General features: G+C 34.1%; 1 long non-coding RNA gene across 1 annotated transcript; it reads left to right on the top strand.

Moving 5' to 3' along the window:
* The first annotated feature begins 1809 nt into the window (after nucleotides 1-1809).
* Nucleotides 1810-16475, top strand: LOC149795153 (uncharacterized). The gene is made up of 5 exons (XR_016422268.1): nucleotides 1810-2101; nucleotides 3747-3812; nucleotides 13233-13317; nucleotides 14847-14924; nucleotides 15971-16475. It is a non-coding gene; the product is annotated as an uncharacterized LOC149795153 (long non-coding RNA).
* Nucleotides 16476-16944: the final 469 nt, after the last annotated feature.

Raw genomic sequence — 16944 nt, forward strand, 5'->3', positions numbered from 1 at the left:
TGATAAAAAGCATAGGAGTGTTTAGACGCATAGACAAATCATTCTCTAAATATTCAACGGGAAGGAGAGAATAACAAAGACACACTTAAGGAAAATCAGTAGCTTACTGTTAACCTCCAACAAGTGGTGCTCAGAATTTGTGAATTCGAGTTTGCCCAACTAGATTTAAGTGAAATGGTACCCATGAAGAGAGGCAAGAGGTAGATTGGCTATACTGTCAAACCAAGCAATATCTGTCATCTCTTTACAATTACACGAACTTGTAGATGGAATTTCTTTTTTTCAAACGAAAGACTGACAGATGTAGAAAGTAACAATTTAAGTCTGAGTATGAAAACGGCCAATTTTAAGTTCAGTAAAAACATATAAATAATATTTCCTGATTACTGGAGGTATAACTTTACGTTATTTCATTCCCAAACGGCCTGATAACGGTAATTAAATAATATATATTGCTTTATATTTTATAGTATTAACTGCAGCATCAACTATAACATTAACTGTAAATAACCCTTACGATAATGGAAGAAATATTAAATTTTCAATAATAATCTGTATTTTTTGAAAAATATATTTACTTTCATTGGTTATTTCTGAAAACATGATAACATGTTTAATAAATATCTTTAACTTGATTTTGTAAACAACATAATACATAGCTAATATCCCTTAGTGAGTATAGCTTTAATATTTGGATCATTATCAATGGAGGTAAACATGTTTATCTTAATTTGAGTCTAGGACATTGAGGTTCCTCCATGGAGAAAAATAGTGTACTGTGTTCTTTATTATAATTTTAGCAATAGACATTATTTTGCTGACAACTTAGAATGTTAAAGAAATGAACTTTTGACTTTCATCCTGGTTCTAATTTTTTCTCTTTGCTTTCTACATAATGTTGTTTTCTTGAGAAATTACTTATTCTTACTTTAACATCTTAAATGAGAAACAGTCGAATTGTTGTGTTTAGATTATCATTTGGGTGGAATTTTTAATGAAATTATTATTCACTTGACATACCAATAATATTCTTGTACTGGGAAATTAATTCTGAATTATAGTGAATTCAGACAATAACATTTTGGGCTTATGGTATAACGGTACCAATTGCGCAAGTCCAGGTGGGCGGAGCTTAAGGTGTATGGAACATTGTATTCAGAATTAAAGAACAAAACTAGCTGTGATTGGTGCATTATGTAAGACTTGTACTTTCTGTTTGGCTTAAAAAAAAGTTGAGCCTCTTGGCAACATGTGAGTTTGTGTTAATTTCTATCTAGATCATATTTTGTATTTTTTATGATTTTTTTAAAATATGGTACACATGACTGAAAATGTGCTTGTTGTGACTAGATAACTCTTACCCCTGTCTAGTTCCAGTAGAGTTATCTCTCTTAAATGCAATGGAGTACCTGGTTATGTCATTGTCAAATTGACAATCTAGCATTGTTCTATAGGACAGCGTGTGACATGCATGCCCAAGTAGGACAGAAAGTATATTTATTTCACAAAACATTAGCATTGAGGTATATGGAAAAACAATTGGTACCGTGATACCTTATATTATTGTGATACATCAAAAGACTCTTAGCACATAATCACACATCAGGCCAATGGCACATTGCTACGTTCGAGACTAAAAGGACATCAGCAGATTCAGTATTGGAATTTATTTGGAATACCACTAGAATTCAATTAGATCTGTATACATTTTGACGTGAGATAAAACTTTTAGGACAATTTGGGATATAATTAACAATTCTGTAAGCTCATTTTAAAATTTTACTATACATTCTAGGAAAATAAATTATTTATTGAATTTTACGAAACTTGTTGGTTTTTCGCTCTTTCTGAGATCGCTCACATGCGAAATCGTTGGAACCAATAGTATACTAGTATTCAGTAAAATATTTGTAAGATTCACTCTCATTGGTTGTTTCTAGAAATGCTGCAGGATGCTGAATCTTTAGTACTGAAGAGTACAAAAATGTATAAAAGTCATGGCGGGCAAGATGTTTAGTATTTTTCGTAGACCTAGTAATTCACCTAGACTGCGTTGTTTTATAGCCGAAATTGTTATACAAGAGACTTTAAATGCATCGAGGTAGGTAGATTTATATTATATTTATAGTATTCGCATATCCTCCCGTTTGTTTTTAAGCCCTCTGTCTATTTCTGATTTTTAGAATAGTCTATTTCAGTAGTAGCCTTAGTTCTACCTGTAAGACCCGACGCTGATATAGTAGCCTCGTCCTACATGTAAGACCTCGACACTGATATTTATGTTGTGGGCACCATATCACTAAAACAAAAATAATATGTGCTATGTCTTACATTGTAGGACTAAGTAGAAGCAGTGCCATCTGCATCCAATATGTGCAGTGTTTTTTTCTAATATTTCAAGAACAATTTGAACAAATAAATAGAAGGAATTCTTGTATACACGTGTTCAAAGAGATGTAAATCCCAAATTTATGGAATTACTGAGAGTTTGAAAGACAGTAATTTCAATCACAACTGTGTTTGAAAACAAGCTGGCCCAAGCAAAAATGGCGACCATGTTGCTAAAGAAGCTCCCTTTTGATTAAAAAAGTCAGCAGTGTTGGAGACCCACCTGGAGGCAATCAGTTTAGAACTCATAAATCAGTGAATGCAATGGCTAAGTTTTGTGCATTTTTGATATCTTTTATTCTTTCTGTTTTTCAAATCAGTACGGTGGTACAATCAAAGGGTATGGTGTGAGAATACTTTAGTAGTTCATAACCAATCAGCAGCATAACAGGCAGTCATTTGTATAATGTAATGTGCAGGTCAGGGTTATTGTTGCTTACAATTTACTCTTCAAATTATTTATTTATTATTATATAGTACATTTAATATTTACAGGAAAATTTAGTCTCGGGCTCTGCTCCGTTTTGAGAGAGCATGCCACTAGCTTCCCATCCGTCCGTGGTTTTTCCCAGTGGTTTTCCAGGTTCTTCCTCCACCAGATATATTTACTGTTGTGTAGCATTAAAAATGGCCTTAAGCTAATCATAACAGTGTAAGACATCAACCCTGATATTTATGTTTTGGGGATTTAGGTTTTACTGAGTAAATAACGGTATGTGTAGTGAGTTCCAATGTTGACTAACATCAGAACAAGAAGTCAAATTGTCAGGAATATCTCACACTCTTGGCAGCCTGTCTCCACATTTTTCTACAAATTAAAGTAATAAAGTTTATCAGACTTTACTAACTCTGATGTCTTTTTTCTAATTCAAATTCTCACATAAGACATGATTTCAAGTTCGTTGGCCTACATTTCAGTTGGCAGTAATGCAACGGAAGTCAGAAATGCCAAAATTGGTTAAAAGGATGAGAAGTATCTTGAATGAAATGAAGCTATCTAAGCACTTTCTTAAGTATTAATATATTTTTTATTCTTTTCATTAGCTAAGTATACTTCAACTTTATCTGATTTCAGCATTCCCAAAATGAAGTACATACTGTACGTACAGCAAGAGTAGTATATGTCTAAATACTGTGTTCTCAACACATTGAACAATTTGTCTCCAAAACATTAGTCAGTTTGATTGTGTAAAATATACAGATTCACTGCTTATCTATAAATCTGCAGTAGCATGGAATAAATTGATACAAGTTGTACTCTTTAGATTAACCAGCCATGCTGTAAGAGTAGAGTGTATGACTTAAAATTTGTATGAAGTTGTTCTGGTGGCAAAATTAAATTATTTTTGTATTTTCAGCACTGTATACCTCAATTTTGCTTGAGACGACCTGTCAGAGAAACCACCTGGTGTCACAGCAGATAGGTAAGTACCACACCCAGACAGGAATACAGAGCTGAAACAACAATGACCACAAACCATAGTAGGAGGTATAGTGTGACCACTCTTTTTATTGTATGCATAATGACGCATTAGAATTTTATTTTACATGTATCAGTTAGTTGCTACCATGGGTAAAAAGTTGATTGCATAATCATTGACCTAGTAGTAAACTGAACACCCAGTTGTTTCCAACCTATCAATTTTGGCCATTATTTCTTTTTAATTTTGGTTACAATTATTCACAATGCTACTTTTAACCGATGTGATGATAGAGATTTTGTGATTTAGGGTTTTGTTAGCTTAGCCACCAATGTTTTGTTTTCATTATTTGAAAATATGTTTGAAAATTTCTGAGAACATAAAAGTTATTTTAAGATCTTTTAAAGCCCACATTACCCATCCATTGATAATTGTTAAGTTTGGAAACAATTTATTATCCATTAGTTGTTTTTTTATCTTTAGATTCATTACAAATCAGATACAGAGATGCTTCCAGGGCATCAATCAAGCAAAATTTGTATGAATTTCCCAAATATTGATGCACAGGAACTCCAACAATTTAAAGTCACACATAGGAAAATGTACTCTGCACTGTAAACAGTTTTTATTTAAAGTACTTCGGGTAAGTCACACCAGTAGAGGTATCATCATGTTTTTTGCAACATAAGTCTTTTTTCAGGTAGACAACTGTTTACATCTGGATTCTTCAACTTGACATCAATGGTTCTTAAACTAGATTTTATTGGCACATTGTGCCCTGTAGCAAGCATTATGTCATAGTATAAGCCATGTAAAAAGGAAGTTTTACAAGTGCATGTTAAAAATACAGCCTACCCAGAAAAAACAAAAAGGCTAATTCCCTGCTTGGTTCATCTTCTTTTGTTCCGCAAATACTGGCCGCTGACACTGATGAAGACAATGATTTCTGTTATTATGAAATATATCTGATTACTGGAGCTGGGAAAGTTTTAATGGAGATACTAGTGACTGATTGGTGTTAAATACGCGTCTGATGTACACTCTGAATGGACAAAATAGTTTTTCCAGTCCCCCCCCCCTTGAGCAGTAAATCAAAATTTAATGTAAAGCAGACATGATATAAAACCTAATTAAATTTCATACAATTTAAAATTAGAGTGCACTTTTCATTTCTTTTCTCAAACAATTTAGCCCTGCTGGATCATGTGCTTCAAAACTATACAGCCTTTAAGGGTTAAGATCTGTTGAATAAATAAAACTAACAAATGATAATAAGAAGTACAGTTATTTATTTGGTCAAAACACCTCTGTCGGAGCAAGCAAGCTATGGCATTTATGGACCTTAAACCCTAATACAGCATTAAAGAACAGATAAGAAATCTGTCAGTAGTGTGTGTGTGTGATTTGGATTTTTAATGTAGCTTTAAAAAAAATTGAGTCATATTGCTATGATGCCTGCAGTGTGGCTGTTTATAGTGATGGCCTGCAATTGGGCATCATGCTGCAGACATGTAACATAATGTCCTAGCCAGTCACATTAACCTGACACCAGGCCAGCCAGTCCTAAAAATAACATCTTAATGTTGAGCGCCAAGTGAGGCAGCTGTTAGTACCATTTTTGAAAGAATTTGGTATGACTCAGCCGAAGTTTTAACCTGCGACCTCCCACATCCATGGTGATGCTATAACCACTTAGGCCAACCAGAGCAGTCTAATCATAGTATTCAGTAAAGCACTAATTTGAGAAAGTGAAACTTTGGCACAGCTTAAGTTTGTTAAAAATTCAGTTTTGGAGCAGAAGTATCAAAAAGATAAAAGATAATACCTTTGAGCACTAGGAAATTGTACTTAACTACCATAAAGAACCATTGTCTGACTGTATGCTTCTTTAGACATCATACTGTGAAAGGAAGGTTCACAGAGAGGAGTTTCAAAACACAAGTTATCTGGCCAAAATAAGGAGTTAATCAATTGGTAATTAAATATTAAGCATAATCATTGTCAGAAATGGAAAATCACATATTCTGAGAGCTACATAAAAAATGGAATATGTGTTATTTTGAAAAATTATCTTTGTTCCTTTAAATATTTATAATTTTAAAAGATGAAGTTCCCTAAAATTATATAATCAATGTACCATTAAAAAATTTGTTGTGAATAATTAGATATTTGATACGTGGAGTAACTTAGTCTTTAAACATGCCACAGTTTGTATGCAACATGTCATTTTCAGTTAAACAGCTTATTTCTTTTTCATTTTTCAGTTACTTTGTTTCAAACAGTGATAAAATTGATATAGTGAAGGTTTCTTTTTTACTACATTTTCAGATGCAGATGTCATCATTGCTTGAATATATGTTATGTATAAAGACTGGCATTCTCAATTTTTTTTTTGCCTATAGACTATAATGAATGATTAGTTTTATTGTAGAGACTATAGAATATAATTTTATTTTTTTGTGCATTATCAGATTTGATATGAGGACTTTTAATTTTTATTTGAGATCCCACCAACTTGTTGTGCTGCCTGTTCAGATAGAAGTTACATTATGATGAAGTAAACAATATTTTCCCAAATTTGAATTAAGAATATGCGATTTCATCGTGACTTTAAATTTTAAAAAAGCTGTCAACATTGCGTGAGGTTTTTTTACTTATTGATTATGGAATTTTATATTGTTACAGGAGGCATGACCTTTAATGAGATTTTAAAAATAATTTAGGGTTAAGAATATCAGAGCATTATTATCTTTATTGTTAAGACTCTTTTTCTTCATAATGGGTTTATGATTTTGATTTCATGTCCATACTCGTATGCTTTGACTGAATTGTATTTTGATTGGGTTTTAACAGCCATTTAACACATTCCATATTATATGGACCATTTTGCAAGAGAGGATAAGGAGGAATCTGGGACTTCCTTATTTTTAATAAACATTTTCTATATTAAAATGAAGTTAATAACAGTAAATTTGTCATATACTAGGTTGGAATTAAGAAGGTATATTAAGATATACTGTTTTTATTAACTTCAAAGAAGAACCAAATTTTAATGCCTTATAGTCTCATGTAGCAAATATAATAATAATAATGAAATAATGAGGACTTTGTATAGCGCCTAATCTTTAGAAGCTCTAAGCGCTTTACAACATTAGACAACACCTATAAGATAAAAAAAAACATATATAATGATATAATTACAAAACAAACGCTACGAAATTAGAAAACATAACAAACATGCTGAGAATATTTAAGGTAGGAAACATTAGGTCTTTAAGTTTGTTCTTGCAGTCGAAATAAGTGAGTTTTTAGAGCACTCTTCAATGGGATCACTGTGTCTTTGTGTCTGAGTTCAATGGGCAATTCATAACACAGTGCTGGGTCCTGGTATGCAAAAGAACAATGTCCATATGACTTTGTTTTCATAGTGGCAATAATGAGTATATGATTGTCAGAAGAGGAGCGTTAAGTATCTTGCTGGTGTGCACATATGGGTGAGGTCGGATAGGTATGTTAGACTATAGTCCGACAGTGAAACATTGCACAGAGAACAAATTTTGTGTTTGATTCTGGATGGAATGGATAGCCAGTGTAGGGTACAGAGCAGTGGGGAGGTGTGCTCTGATCGTGGTACTGTAAGTATGATCCAAGCAGCTGTGTTTTGAAGTTTCTGGAGTAGATACTGAGATGAACCAGACAGAATTGATTTGCAATAGTCCAGTCTTGAAAGTACTAATGAACACACAAGTGTTTTAGTGGCATCAACTGAAAGATATTTGAGAATGGAGCTGATGCGTCTCAGCTCAAGATATGCAGCCTTGCATATGTTCATGACATGTTGGTGCAACGTGAGAGTACTGTCCAGAGTAACACCTAGGTTTCGTACTGATTGTATGAATTTAATTTTGGTGTTGCTGATACTTGTTTGAGGTAAAGGATGTGAATGAGAAAGTCTTTTTGTTGTGATTAGAATGGCCTCAGTTTTATCATCATTCATCTGCAGCTTGTTACATGTCATCCATGATTTCACAACTTAAATGCACCTCTCTACACCTTGGATGATAGCATCAACTTCAGTTGGGTGGCTAGATTTGTATATTTGGGTGTCATCAAAAAACAATTGGTGAGACACTGGATGATGATCTATGACACTTGAGAGCGGCTGAGTGTATAGAATGAAGAGAACAGGTCCAAGAACAGACCCCTGTGGAACACAATATAGATCAACTGGGCTAGAGTATATTCAATTTGTAGACACAATATATGTCCTGTTGACCAAATAGGACTTGAGCCACAGTAAGGCTGTATCATGAATGCCAAATACATACTGGAGACGGTGAAGTAATATATCATGGTCTATTATGTCAATTGCGGCAGACAAATCAAGGAGGGTGAGGACTGTAATCTTTCCACTATCCCAAGCAGATAGAATGTCATTAACTACTTTTAGAAGAGTAATTTCAGTTTTGTGGCAAGGGCAATAAGCAGATTGTACATTACTGAAAAGACTATTTGAATTCAGATGAGATACAAGCTGGGGTAGAACAACCTCTTCTAAGATTTTTTATATGAATTTGAGATTACAAACTGGCGGTAGTACTTTAAATCGTTATGGTCTAGTGTTGGTTTCTTCAGCAGACGCTTTACAATGGCAGTTTTGAAAAATGAATCTTTTGGTTCATCTCAAGTTAATATTAGACATTATTTGTTTTCATTGATATTTGTGTTATGAATCATTCATGCTGTGGGCTAATACAAGATGTAATATTTGTTCTGGCAAACCATAATACCTGCAGAAGGAACAAACATTGGGACTTGCTATTTCTGTGTTTCCACCTATTGAAATGATAACTTGCTACAATCACTTGAACTTATTTCCCTAGCTACTAGGGAATCTTTGTATTTCTGAAGAAACAAAAAAAATGCCAGAATATGTAACTATATTTTGACTAACCTGACCATTATTCGTCTTCGTTGTGACTTAAACTAGGCTTGAAACAATCATATCTTGCATAAATTCAAATATTTAAAAGCCATTTTCATCCATTAAGCACATCAACTTGACAACAACAAAATATGGTTCACTTATTTTTATGTAGGATAATCAAAGACATCATTTCAAGCCCTTTCGGCTTGATGCATAAATTTTCATTTCATTCTAGGGAGAGTTATTGTTTGCCAGTAATATCCTACACATTATGTTTTGTTAACTTGTAGTAGTGTGAAATTTATAATTTTATTGGTGAACTTAAAGCTTGGTTTGACAAATCTCCAATTAATAACGAAATACAACATTCACCCAGTGAGGCAAATACTAAATTTTTTATTTGACTAGAATAAAGTTTTACTCTACCAGTTATGATACGAATATAAAAATTAACATTAATGACCTGAAATCAGTCATATGAAGGATTGTTAATGGAATATATTCTATTACCCTTCTGACAACAGTTACATGTAATTAAATTTAGACCAGTCTGCTCACCATCTTGTAAACATTTATTAGTACCGAAGAGTGAAAACTTGTACGAGTTTGATAAAAACAAATGGAAAACAAACTTAGTGTAGAATGTATGAACTTTTAATGAATAAAGTGGGCAATGTTCTTGACATTAGAAACAATTATCAGCAGTGTTGCACTTTGAGGGAGGCCTGTGACACCCTCCCATCTCAAACAGCCAATGTTCCCCATATATTGATAATTACACTGGACAACAAATTTTTACAAAAGTCATGTTACTGAAATAAAATTAGTCAATTCTTATCAATTTTTATGTGCTGAACACGAATATGACAGTCAAATTGCAAAATTGGCTCTAGTTTTTTTGTAATCTGCAAGAAATTAATGTTTACATAACGAAATGCATTCCAATAGTAAAAGGTCAACTGTAATAGCCTACCTATAAAAAATCAAGTCATTGACTACATCTTAGATTTCTTCGCCTGTCTCTTGTACAGCTGTTCGGGAGCATCTCTGAGGAGTGTCCAGCAGTAGTCAGCCAGCATTGTAGTGGACCATTTTCCCTGGTATCTTTGTTCCATTGTTGCGATATCTTGATGAAAACGTTCGCCGTGTTCATCACTAACAATACCACAGTTGCTAGGAAAGAAATCCAAATGGGAATGAAGGAAGTGCATCTTTAGAGACATATTGCAGCCAAGTTTCTTATACTTCATCAACATGTCTTCTACTAGTTCCTTATAGTTTTCTGCCCTAACATTTCCGAGGAAGTTTGTAGAAACTAGGCGAAAAGCATTCCATGCTTGTTTCGCGTCACCTTCCAGCAAGTTGTTGAACCGGTCATCTTTGAAAAGCTCTCGAATCTGAGGACCCACAAAAACTCCCTCTTTAATCTTTGCTTCGCTGAGTCGAGGGAATTTTTCATGCAGGTATCGGAATGCTGGCAAAGTCCGGTCAATGGCTTTCACGAAGTTCTTCATCAAACCTAGTTTGATGTGAAGGGGTGGTAGCAAGATTTTCTGAGCCTCAACCAGAGCTGGGTGTTGGATATTCTTCTCTCCAATGGCTACATTCTGCCTGTGAGTCCATTCCTTCCTCATGTAGTGCATTTCCCTTGCTCGGCTATCCCACTCGCATAAGAAACACATGTATTTTGTATATCCTTGCTGCAGTCCCATTAAAAGGGCAACTACCTTCAAATCACCACAGAGGTGCCAGCTGTACTTGTTATACTCAATGGAATTCAGTAGCTGCCTTAAGTTATCGTATGTCTCTTTCATGTGGACAGCATACGCTACTGGAATAGATGGAAGAATGTTTCCATTGTGCAAAAGCACAGCCTTGAGACTCAGTTTCGAAGAGTCCACAAATAGTCTCCATTCTTGTGGGTCATGAGTGATTTTTAAAGCATTCATGAGGCCCTCAATATCGGAACAGAATATCAGATTACTTTCCTTTCTGAAGAAAGGCTCCAATTGCTGGTGGCGCTTTCGATATGCAGTAATTGTGACATCTTCTTCTAGAAGATTCCATTGTTGGAGTCTTGATCCTAGCAATTCTGCCTTGTTCTTTGATAAGTCCAAATCACGAATCAGGTCATTTAGTTCTTCCTGTGTTATTCTGTGTGGGGTTGATGATGCACCACAGTGAAAATCTGGATCACTGCATGCTGATGGACCAGGAGAAGAACAGGTCGACTCACCTTTGTCTTCGTCAGATGAATCAAGAGAATATTCTGCTGGAGGTTCTGGAATAGGAAGTCCCTCACCATGTGGAACTGGTCTCAATGCAGACGGAATGTTTGGGTAGACTATTCTCGACTTCTTTCGCTTCGTTATTCCGCCGGAAAGAGGAGGAACCAAGCAGAAGTAACAGTCATTTAGGTGGTTGCTTGGCTATCTCCACACCATTGGGACTGCAAACGGCATTGATGACCTTTTGCAATTCAACCACTGTGAAAGCTGTGTTGTACATGTAGCACAGCATATATGCGGAGCCCAAGGCTTGTCTTGGTCACCAACCTTGCATCCGAAGTAAAGATGATATGCCTTCTTCACTTGAGAATTGATACTTTTCTTCTGGTTGGCAAATGTCACTTCCCCACAAATATAGCAAAAATTGTCCGCGGTATTAACACACTTTCGAGGCATTACTGTTCTTTATTGTACGTAAATGGATAAAATAATAAGTTTTATGTAACAGTAGCTTGAACTGTCTCGCACAACGTCTAAAATATTTTAAATGCTGAACCTATCTGATTGGGCTTTATATAGTACACTGCTTACGTCAGCTTCAGCAGCCGCCTGGCATTAGTATAATAGGCCTACACATGTATAGTACACTGCTGACGTCAACTTACTTCAGCAGCCGCATGGCATTAGTATTGCATTGCATCAGAAAATGATGCAATCAACTGTGGATGATGTGAGCATGATGGTATTATGCAATGTTACATCATTATTCCGGATGTTGCTGCAGTCCTACTGGAGAAATTTACACAGTGAAACATAGAAAATGAGGTATATGAATATCTTCAAAACGAGAGCCAATACAAATTTTTCACGGTTATATTCGTGTTCGGCACACCAAAATACTACAGATTAGGGCCTTTTCAAGTCAGTAATGATTTCACTGTTGACCAGTGTTATAGGGGCCAGAGATACATAAAATACCCCCCCCCACCGAAAGCCCAACCAGTATGCGACACTTGGTCAGCACTGACTCTAAATTGATTTTGTCATAGAGTGGTTTGACAATCTCGACACCAGATATTTTTAACTCCCATTTATAAAAAGTTGGATTGTTTAATTTTAAGCCCCAAAAAGGTAAAGACCAAAAAACTTGCCAGTAGCTTCCCATGGATCAGTGGTTCTTGTCAGGTTCTTCCTCAGCAGTTATACTGGATGCTATGTAATACCTGTTGTGTGCTGAAAAATGGCATTAAACCCCACAACAGCAACAACAATGACTTTGATTCATCTGATACTACAGTGATGGCATTCATCATGACATTATTGCAAGCTTGTTGATTTTTAAACCTGTACAATAATGCAATTCTCAAAATGAATAGGAGATAACTTTGCCAAACAGATTATTAAGAAATTCATCTGAACAATGTCAGTCTAAAATATCTCCCATTGCAGTAAACAATATGATTATGCCAGGCTGGATCAGGTCCATTGTTGGAGGAATGGGGTTGTTCCAAAATTTCCTTCAGGCCCTGACTTCTTTGCAAGGGCACCAAAGCTAAACTGTGTGTGTCTATTCACTCCAAGTGTGCATACTACCTAATAAACATGTGCAAGAATAAAATGATGGTCAAATTTAAAGTGACAAGTGACTGTACATTTGTGTGTGTATGTTTCTTTTTAAGCAGGAGTGGGTGCATGCCAGACACCCCCTACACACACACACACACACACCCTTCTGGCTATGATGATGCAAAGTGTTTATAATGCAAAACTCTGCAAAAACATATTGGACAAAGTACAGTTGTTCACATGCAAGTGATATGGGTTCCATTATTGAGTAGTGAAACAAGTTTGCTAACATTCTCTATGGAAAACTAACTTGCTGTCTTCAAGGCATGTCATGTATTTGCATCAATACCTATTAATTTGTCTTGCAGTGTTTTACTTATAACTGAATAGTTTATAAACAAATCTTCCTATTTGCATTATTTGTTATTTACAGTAATTTAGTGAAATCATGACAGTTAAATTAGCCTTAATGTTCTAGTGTCTTATATCCATAAATATTGTTGAAGTTTTTCATACCAAAATAGTTTGATTATTCCAATTTTAGCTTGACAAAAGTCTTAGGGTAGTGTATGAAATCTTTTTTTTTTTTATCTTTATTGGCTTTGATTTCATTTTACTGATTATAATCTCATTATAGGTTTCACTGCTAATAAAAGCTATAAGCTTGTTTCAAAAGATCATGTTTTGTCTTTCTTATTACAGATTGTTGTACTGAATAAACTGGAAACTTCCCATGATAATGAAAAGATGAAGTCAATAAAGTGATGCAGATAACTAACCAATTATGGTAAATGCAAATAGATCTAATTATGTTACTAAAATAGGCATGATAATAAATGTAAGACTGAATAAAATGCCAATAGAATCTGGTTGATATACTGTACCTACTCAAAGATACAAAGAGCAGTCAGCAAGGAACAGTGATCTGAATATGGCAGATGCTGTAAACATTAACAAAATATTTGGTATTTATGTTAATTTTTTAATCAGCTGGTCTGATTATAATCTTCAAGTATTGGATCAGTTTGTCTGGCCATCCATCTGTTCATCTGCAACTACATTTCATCTTAATCCACTGGGTAGAAATTGAAACTGTATGAAAATGATATACAATATAGCGATTCTTGACCAAACTGTATATAAAAATATACTGAGTTTTATATGGCAAGCGATGAAAGTAATTCTATTTCAGTTTGTAAAGTAATTTATTACTTGTCTTTTCTTCCTTACAGCAATTTTTCAGTTTCATAAATGTTTTATACAATTTTTACACTCAGCTTGTTACATAATTCCTGTTAGCACAATCACCCCACCCCCACAGGTAAAAATAAGGTTAACAATTGGATTTGCATACATAGATGACATTTTTGGATTGTCCTGCCAGTATCACAGTGCTTTAAATGTTTAAAATGTTCATCAAATATTACATTGTATCTGTTTTTCAATGGAGCTATCGTGTTTTATAAACACATCTCTTTGTTCTTGTTATTTCTATTCCATCTTATGATTATTTAAATATAAGTAAATGTAAACTTTGTCTAGCTAAGACTTTAATATGAACAACATAATATTTTCAAAAAAATTATATATCTAAAAGTTTTGTAATTAAGCTTTTCTTTTGCATTATATTTTTTCGTATAATGTATGCAATAGTAGATTGCAAATATGCAATTTTTACCTTTTATAGGCTTCTTTATAACATAACAAATACATGCTGTCCCAATTTTGTTGCGCTTATTTTATCCTTCAGATGTGTTGATTGTATTTCACTGTATGCAAGAAACAATCTTCTTGTTTTATCTTTGCAGCCTGAGTGAGTAAAGAATGTATTATTGCGGGCTGTCCATTTAGTACATGCGCATGGAGGGTGGATGTGGATGTGTCTACTGATGATGTATGTACACATATGAAAGGGGGTGGTGGGGGTGAAACCTCAATAATAATTTGTCTAATACGTAACCTGTTTGTCTGGGTTCAGTCGGCATTTGAATTTTATTGGACACTAGATCAACTTTTTAAAGTTACGCAGCTTATTTCTTTGGTGCAGCAAGACATTCTACGGCGGTGATATATCTGTGTTATTAAACACATTAATATTATTAATCCTTGATCATTTCTGAGTATTAAATATGGGCCATTCTTTAGAATTCTGGGTGTGTGTGCATCAAGCATACGTACACAGGGGTGAGATGTAAAAAAGCATGTGTGTGGGGGGTCAAGCTTTGCCATATTTTTGTGTATGTATTAAATGGATGGCCACTTGACAGTTAAAGTGGTATACTATCTAATTTAGTATGTTTCCTTTGTCAATTTTAGGTCCATTGCCCAGCGGATCTTGTGATCTGTGCTCTGACCAGTGAAAGCATGTGAATTTGCTAAAGTCACCCAAATTGTGTAGGTATTTCTCATATGGGTCTCCAGATTTGATTGTGCTTTATAAAGTTTTGAAACATAAGAAAGATGGAAGAGAAGAGATCGAAATTACCACTTTTAACTTGCAAACACTGACATTTGCATATATGCTTAGCAGCATATTTTATACCTAGATATTATGTGAAATTCTATGCTAAATCATAATATTGTAAAATCATCACAATTTTTCAGTTGCTTTAAAATCAACTTAATTTTCAAGAAAAAGTAAGTGAATAATTGATATCACGTATGTGCATTTCTAGCATGTAATATTTTCCTCATTTTATTTTCCCTCACAAAATTCTCTAAAATGTTATACTTGTTAAAATTATTCTCAGTTTAGTTTTTATGACAGTTTGGAAATCATGTATTTCTATGTTTATGTGGTAAAAATGGAAAAACCTGTCCATCATTCATCTGCTAAACAACCAGAAAAATGAAAACAAAACATAGCGCACTGCATCCACACAGAGTTTAAAATTTTTAAGGATAACACCAAATCTGTCAAAAAGTATAGATACTTAAATTCAACATATGAAACTTTGAACAACTTCTTTTAAAACATCACTGAATATATTTTCATAAATTTATCAGAAAGTATCAAGGCATTATGCTGATCCACTCTCCTTATATCACGACTTTTACTCCACATAGAAAAATTGGTAAGCAACTCTCTCACAAACATCTGTGCAACAAAAATTTCACTTTAAGCACGAGTGTATTAAGTACTTTATAAATTTTTCAAATGAATTTGATTAATCATCAGATTTGGCCGTCAGTACTCAAAGGGATAATCTTTAAAATGACTTAAAATGGCAGGGATCTTTGCATAATATCTAGCTTTGAGGGACTTCCCATAATAGATTTCAGCATAATAAAAGTTTGCTTGTAAGAATGATGTCATCCATTTATAAAAGTGGTTGATGACATTTCCCTGTTAGTGTGTCTGTTTTATTCTGTAGTAAAATCCACATGAGATGGAACAAATTACAGAATTATCACATGAATTATTTCTTACTTTTTTGCAGAACCTCTCTTGAGAAGATCCTAGATACTTTGACAAGTGAACAGTGCTGCAGTAACCAGTTTCCAAGAAGGAAATAACTGTGAACAATATAGACAGAAAAGAACATCATACATGATTTCATACAGATGTTCACCTGAAATAAGCTTTGCAGTCCTCGCTGATTGACATGTGTAAAAAATACTACAATTTAATTCATTTGAGCATTAATATATAATGAGATCAAAACAAAGCATCATCACATTGTTACATCTTAAATGTTGCCAGCATGACAGTCTCGTTGGAGCATCGGTGGTTATTCTATTGGTTATTTGCAGCATAATTGACGATAGAAGCCAAATGATCATTTGGAGTAATAACTACCCATTGTGTATTTAATGATTCTATAAGCTTAAGCTCATAAGCTTCTAATGAGATAATATTGGACGTGATTACAGCAGATTGTACACCATTTTAAATGTTTTGAGACATCAGCTATCATTCTTCAATAAATGTTTCATTTTGAGAAAGTTAAGTCTCTATTGTGCTTTTGTCTCACTTGCTCATACTATTGAAAATAACATGATTAATTGTTATTGTGCATTAGCTGAAAGATGAGAAAAAAATTCTGTAATGGAACAACATCCAGCTTTCTGTTACCATTTTTTAAAATTTTTTTGTTCCACCTTAAGTCAGACATTCATTAAAGTTAAGCTTGTATGCTTCTCTGATTCAGAAAGAAATGTTTCTGTGAGAATCACACAGAATTTACCTCTCTCCTAGTGTCTGCTATTAAAGGGCATGGTGATTTTTATTATATTTTTGTCAGCAATATAAAATTTTAATTCAATGCATAATTCCCCCAAAGTGTTTCTCAGAGGTTTTAGAATAATGTATTTTTTGTGGTAGTAACTTGTAACATTATAACCATTTATTGTAATAACAGTCAATTTTAGTGACCTAAATGTCACTGACTACTAGAGCAACAGTCATAAGGTT

This window comes from Sinohyriopsis cumingii, chromosome 7 (genome assembly GCF_028554795.1).
Source record: "Sinohyriopsis cumingii isolate HCF-2022 chromosome 7, ASM2855479v2, whole genome shotgun sequence".
Taxonomy (NCBI): Eukaryota; Metazoa; Mollusca; class Bivalvia; order Unionida; family Unionidae; genus Sinohyriopsis; species Sinohyriopsis cumingii.